We start from the raw sequence: 5,278 nt of genomic DNA on the forward strand, positions 1-5,278 counted from the left end.
CTATATTGGAGAAGACAATTCCATAGACTTTCTAGGCCTGGAGTCAGAAAGACCTGAGTTCAAATTTGGCCTCAGACATCAGGAAGGAAATGGCAAATCACTCCAGTATCTTTGCCAATGTGTGGGTCAGAGACTAGCGACTTAAATAAAATAGGGAGACTTCTCAAGGTGAAAACAAAAAGGCATTTTATTATGATCTCTGGAGAGAAAGGGCATGTCTGCTCTGACAGTTATATACCCTTGCCACGGAAATCCCCAAGCCCCGACTGGCCTTTACACACATTGGTGGAGAGGCAGGCTCACAATCAAAGTGCAGGAATCTACCTCGGAGACAAAGAACACAGAAGCATGTGGGTGTCCAATGCAACGCTAGGAAAGCAGTTTTGTCCTTATTTTGCATATTTGGTGCTGAGGTGGCACAGGAGAGAGTTTCATTACTCTAAGCCCCAGATTCCTGTAAGGTCAAGTGACTTCTACACTTAGGCCTACTGGATGCTGAATCTACTCTAGATTTGAGAAGTATTCACTTGACCTTGAAAGACACAATGAACCTATATATATGTGGAATGTAATAGGATCTTCAGAATGGGGAAACTTCACTGCAACTTATCCCTCACACCAAGAAAACCCCAGGGACAGTATTGTCCTGCTGCAGTCATGAAGTCTGTAAGACCAAACAACAACTGAGAACAGACAAGAGTGGGAAGTAAATTTTTCTTCTTACTAGTCTATAAAAGCATAGCTAATTGTCCATATAAAACAACTCAACAACAAACCACATAAAATACACAAAACATGTTCATAAGTATTCTTCTAGCATTCCTACAATATGTGAATCAAGGAAATTACAATAAATTTGAATCACATTTCTTTTTTTCCATTTTTCAAATGCTTTATAAACTTCTGATTTACATCATTCATTTCTGCCAGATTTTGAGTTACAAATGTTCTCCCTGTTTTTTCCCCTACCCACCACTCCAAAATAGCAGGCCCATAGGGTATCCCCTCCTCCAATCTGCTGTCTCCCATATTTTCTCCCATACACCTTTTGACTCTTCTAGTAGGGCATGGTGGATCTCTATGCCCCAATGCCTGTATATCTTACTTCCCAATTACATGTAAAATAGTATTAATAATAGTGTGTGTGTATCTTTATTTAAACATTTTATTTTAAAACTTTGAATTCTAGATTCATTCCCTTTCTCCCTTGTCACCCACCCTTACTGGGAAGATAAGCAGTTCAGTATAGGTTTTACATGTGTAGCTAATGCAAAACAATAACATAGTAGATATATTGTAAAAGACTGACTATATTTCCTTCTCTCCTATCCCACTTCCCACTTGTTCTATTCTCTATCTGATCCCGTCCCTTTTCAAAAGTGGGTGCTTCCAACTTCCCTCTCCCCAAGCCTGCCCTCCCTTCCATCATCCCCCCTCTCATCCCCTTCCCCCCTACTCTCCTATAGGGTGAGATACTCTATTTAGTGTATATTTCATTCCCTTCCCAAGACAAATTCAATGAGAATAAGGTAGACCCATTCCCTTTTGCCTTCCTATTCTTTCCCTCCATTGTAAACATTTTCCCTTGCCTCTTCTATATGAGAGAGTTTACCCCATTCTGTCTCTCCCTACCTCCTCTCATTATATTTGTCTCTCATCTCTTAATTTCACCTTTTAAGTATCATCCCTTCCTATTAAATTGATCCTGGGCCCTCTATCTATGTATACCTGTAAACATATATTATATATACACATTCCCATATGTATTCATATGCCTATATACACTGTTATATAGACACATATATATTTCTATTGCCTTCAACTATTTTCATAGTTACATCATGTTTCATCAGTTACAATTATTGTTTTTCCATGTAGGAATGTTAATAGTTCAACTTTGATAAGTTCCTTATGATTTATTTTCCCTTCTCATGCTTCTCTTGCTTCTTGTATCTGAATGTCAGATTTTCTACTCAACTCTGGTTTTTTCAGCAAGAATGCTTGAAAGTCCTCTATTCCACTGAATGACCATATTTTTCCCTGAAACATGATACTCAGTTTTTCTGGGTAGGTGATTCTTGGTTTTAATCCCAGCTCCTTTGACCTCTGGAATATCGCATTCCAAGCCCTTCAATCCCTCAGTGTAGAAGCTGCCAGATCCTTGGTTATCCTGATTGTGTTTCCACAATATTCAAATTGTGTCTTCCTGGCTGCTTGTAATATTCTCCCATTGATCTGGGAATTCCAGAACCTGGCTATAATATTCCTAGAAGTTTTCTTTTGGGATCTTTTTCAGGAGGTGATCGGTGGATTCTTTCAACTTCTATTTTGCCCTCTGGTGCTAAAACATCAGGGCAGTTTTCTTTGAGAACTTCCTGGAGGATGATTTCTACGTTCTTACTTTGATCATGGTTTTCAGGTAGTCCAATAATTTTTAAATTATCTGTCCTGGATCTATTTTCCAGGTCAGTGGTTTTTCCCATGAGATATTTCACATTGCCTTCTATTGTTTCATATGTTTGGATCTGTTTAACAGCATCTTGATTTCTCATAAAGTCATTAGCTTCCATTTGCTCCAGTCTAATTCTGAAGCAATGATTCTCCTCAGTGAGCTTTTGTGATTCTTTTTCCACCTGGCAAATTCAGCCTTTTAAGGCATTCTTCTCCTCATTGCCTTTTTGAGCCTCTTTTGCCAATTGAGTTAGTCTTTTTTTTAAGGTGTTATTTTCCTCAGTCAGGCTGTTGACTCTCATTTTATAATTTTCTTGCATTGTTCTCATTTCTCTTCCCAATTTTTCCTCCACGTCTCTTATCTGCTTCTTAAGGTCCTCTATGGCCTGTAACCAGCTCGTATTTTTTTTTTGAAGCTTTTGGTGTAGGAGTTCTGACTTCACTGTCTTCGTCCTGTTCCATGCTTTGCTCCTTTTTTTCTCCAAAATAGGAGTCTAATGTTGGAATCTTCTGTCTGCTTTGTTTCCTTTGCCTGATCATGACACCCCTCAGTCACTTGGACCCTGGGCTTTTTGCCACAGTAGGACTCTGGGGTTTTCTCAGCTGCCTGAGGCCTCCACACGCTCTGGCAAGCTGGACACACACCCCAGGACTTCCACCCTAGACTGCAATCCAGATCCAAGCAGATTAAAGCAAGAGCAATTACCCCTCAGACTGGTGCTTGGTCCCCCTACATTCTGCAGGCCAGGAGGTGAACCTGCCACGTGGTGCTGGCTGCCTGTGCTGGGGTCTCAGTGACTTCTTGCCGTGGGGAGTCAATGCATTCCCACTTACTGGGTCCCAAAGTCCAGACTTCACTGAGCTCTCACTTTGTCCTTAGCATGTATGTGTTGATAATTCTGGAAACAGCCACAACTGCTGCTGATCTGGAGCCCCTGCAGCCTGTGGCTAGTCAAACCAGCCCTGGGACTACAACCTCTGGTTCACAGGGCCTGGGCTTCGCTCCCAGAGTGCTTCGCTGGTCAATTCCTGCTTGCCTGCCGGGCTGTCCTCAGTGGGAGGTTAGCTTCTCTGTGTCATTTTTGGGTTCTGCAGCTCCAAAGTTTGTTCAGAGTCCCCTTTTTACATTGATTGGGGAAGGTAGAAGCTGGAGCCACTCGGAGGTCCTGCTTCTACTCTGCCATCTTGACTCTGCCCCCTGAAGCACATTTCTTTGGGAAATGGTTGTGCTTTTAATGCCCCAGCTTTCCCCTTAAAGGAACATATTTTTAATATCAAAATTTTTTTTTAGTGATGACAAATTGTTGTACATCATAAAAGACCACAGACTATGAAGAATTAAAGTTGAGGGTCATCAAAATGTCAACGGAAAGATATAAGGTAGATGCCAATAGGTTGTAATACATTTCCAACAATATCGCCTAGGAGGCAAATGAGATCTGTGCTTTGCAACCTTTAAAATGGCATCTAAATGTGAGCTGCTATTATTATTAAAAAATAACTGATGGAAAGTCTAGGAGCTCCTTTGATATCAGTGAACTTTCAAGAAAGAGAAGGTATGCAGAAGGTTAGGTAGACTCCTCCCTGCCCATCTGACAGGATGAAAAGGAAAGGTTGTGATTATGTACCACTGGAAGATTAACAACATCGATGAGATCACAAATCCACTGAAATCTTAAGGTTATTCTTTGGACATTGTATTCATCTTGAAGTAATTCTTTTTTTTTTTTTTTAAAACAATCCGGGTTAAGTAACTTGCTGAAGGTTACACGGCCAGTTATTTCTGGGTGTGGTGCTGAGTATCTGAGCCTGGATTTGATCCAGGTCATCCCGACACTGGAGCCGGTGCTCTTACTCGCTGAGACACCTGGCCGCCCCTAAGCAATTGGGGTTAAGTAACTTGCTCAAGGTTACGCGGCCAGGTGTTTCTGGGTGGGTGCTAAGTGTCTGAGCCCGGGATTCGATCTCCAGGTCTTCTCAACACTGGAGCCGGTGCTCTTACTCGCTGTGCTACCTGGCCGCCCCTTGAAGTAATTCTTAGAAAATCTTTTTTTAAACTTAAATTTTTAATGTATTTTAAAATTACATTTTCTGATCTTTTTCTTCCATACCAATGATCTATATCTGCAAAGAATGAAAGTTCTTCCCAAGTCCTCCAAAGGACAAGAAACATGCATAATGGATATGATTAGGGGAAGCATGTCTTACTAACGTACAACTCTTCATGTATGAGTAGGAAAGGAGCCGGGCAGATCTTGTAACAAGAATGAGGCCCACCCATGGAAAGCCCATGGGCTCTGTTCACATCAGGCGATCTGGAGGAGAAGGATCTTTTGGATGATGGAGTTACAGTAGGGACTGGGGTTGTTGAGGAGGGCCGACAGTGAAGCAAAAAGCAAAACCCAAGCAGCCTCAGTGAAACGTTGGTAGCGTTGCGTTGAACGTTACACTTGCTCTATGCAATAGCAACTCCGCCAACGCCCTCTTTTCGTACTTATATACGGGAATATTCCCTTCTGTTAACATTTGTGGAGTTCACAATAATTGGCAACATGCGGAGGAAGGGTTTTAGCACATAGGGGTTTGATGGGCTCTCATCTGCACCACAGGGGGTGACAAACGTATGAAGAAGATGTGGTCTTTACACGCCACTTCCCATTTCTTGCCCATACACCTGTTCATAGCCCTGCTCGCGACCCCTCCCCAGGATTCCTAACGGCAGGAGGGCTAAGGAGCAGCCTGCGAGTCCAAGTCCGTCTGCATGGCAGGGTTTAGCTCGATTCCGGGGGCACAGGGCCTAGCACAGAGGGAGTGACTGAGAGCACCC

Source organism: Petaurus breviceps, unplaced genomic scaffold (genome assembly GCF_028583685.1).
Source record: "Petaurus breviceps papuanus isolate PSGF00001 unplaced genomic scaffold, PetGlider_PUasm1.0 419, whole genome shotgun sequence".
In the NCBI taxonomy this organism is placed as follows: domain Eukaryota; kingdom Metazoa; phylum Chordata; class Mammalia; order Diprotodontia; family Petauridae; genus Petaurus; species Petaurus breviceps.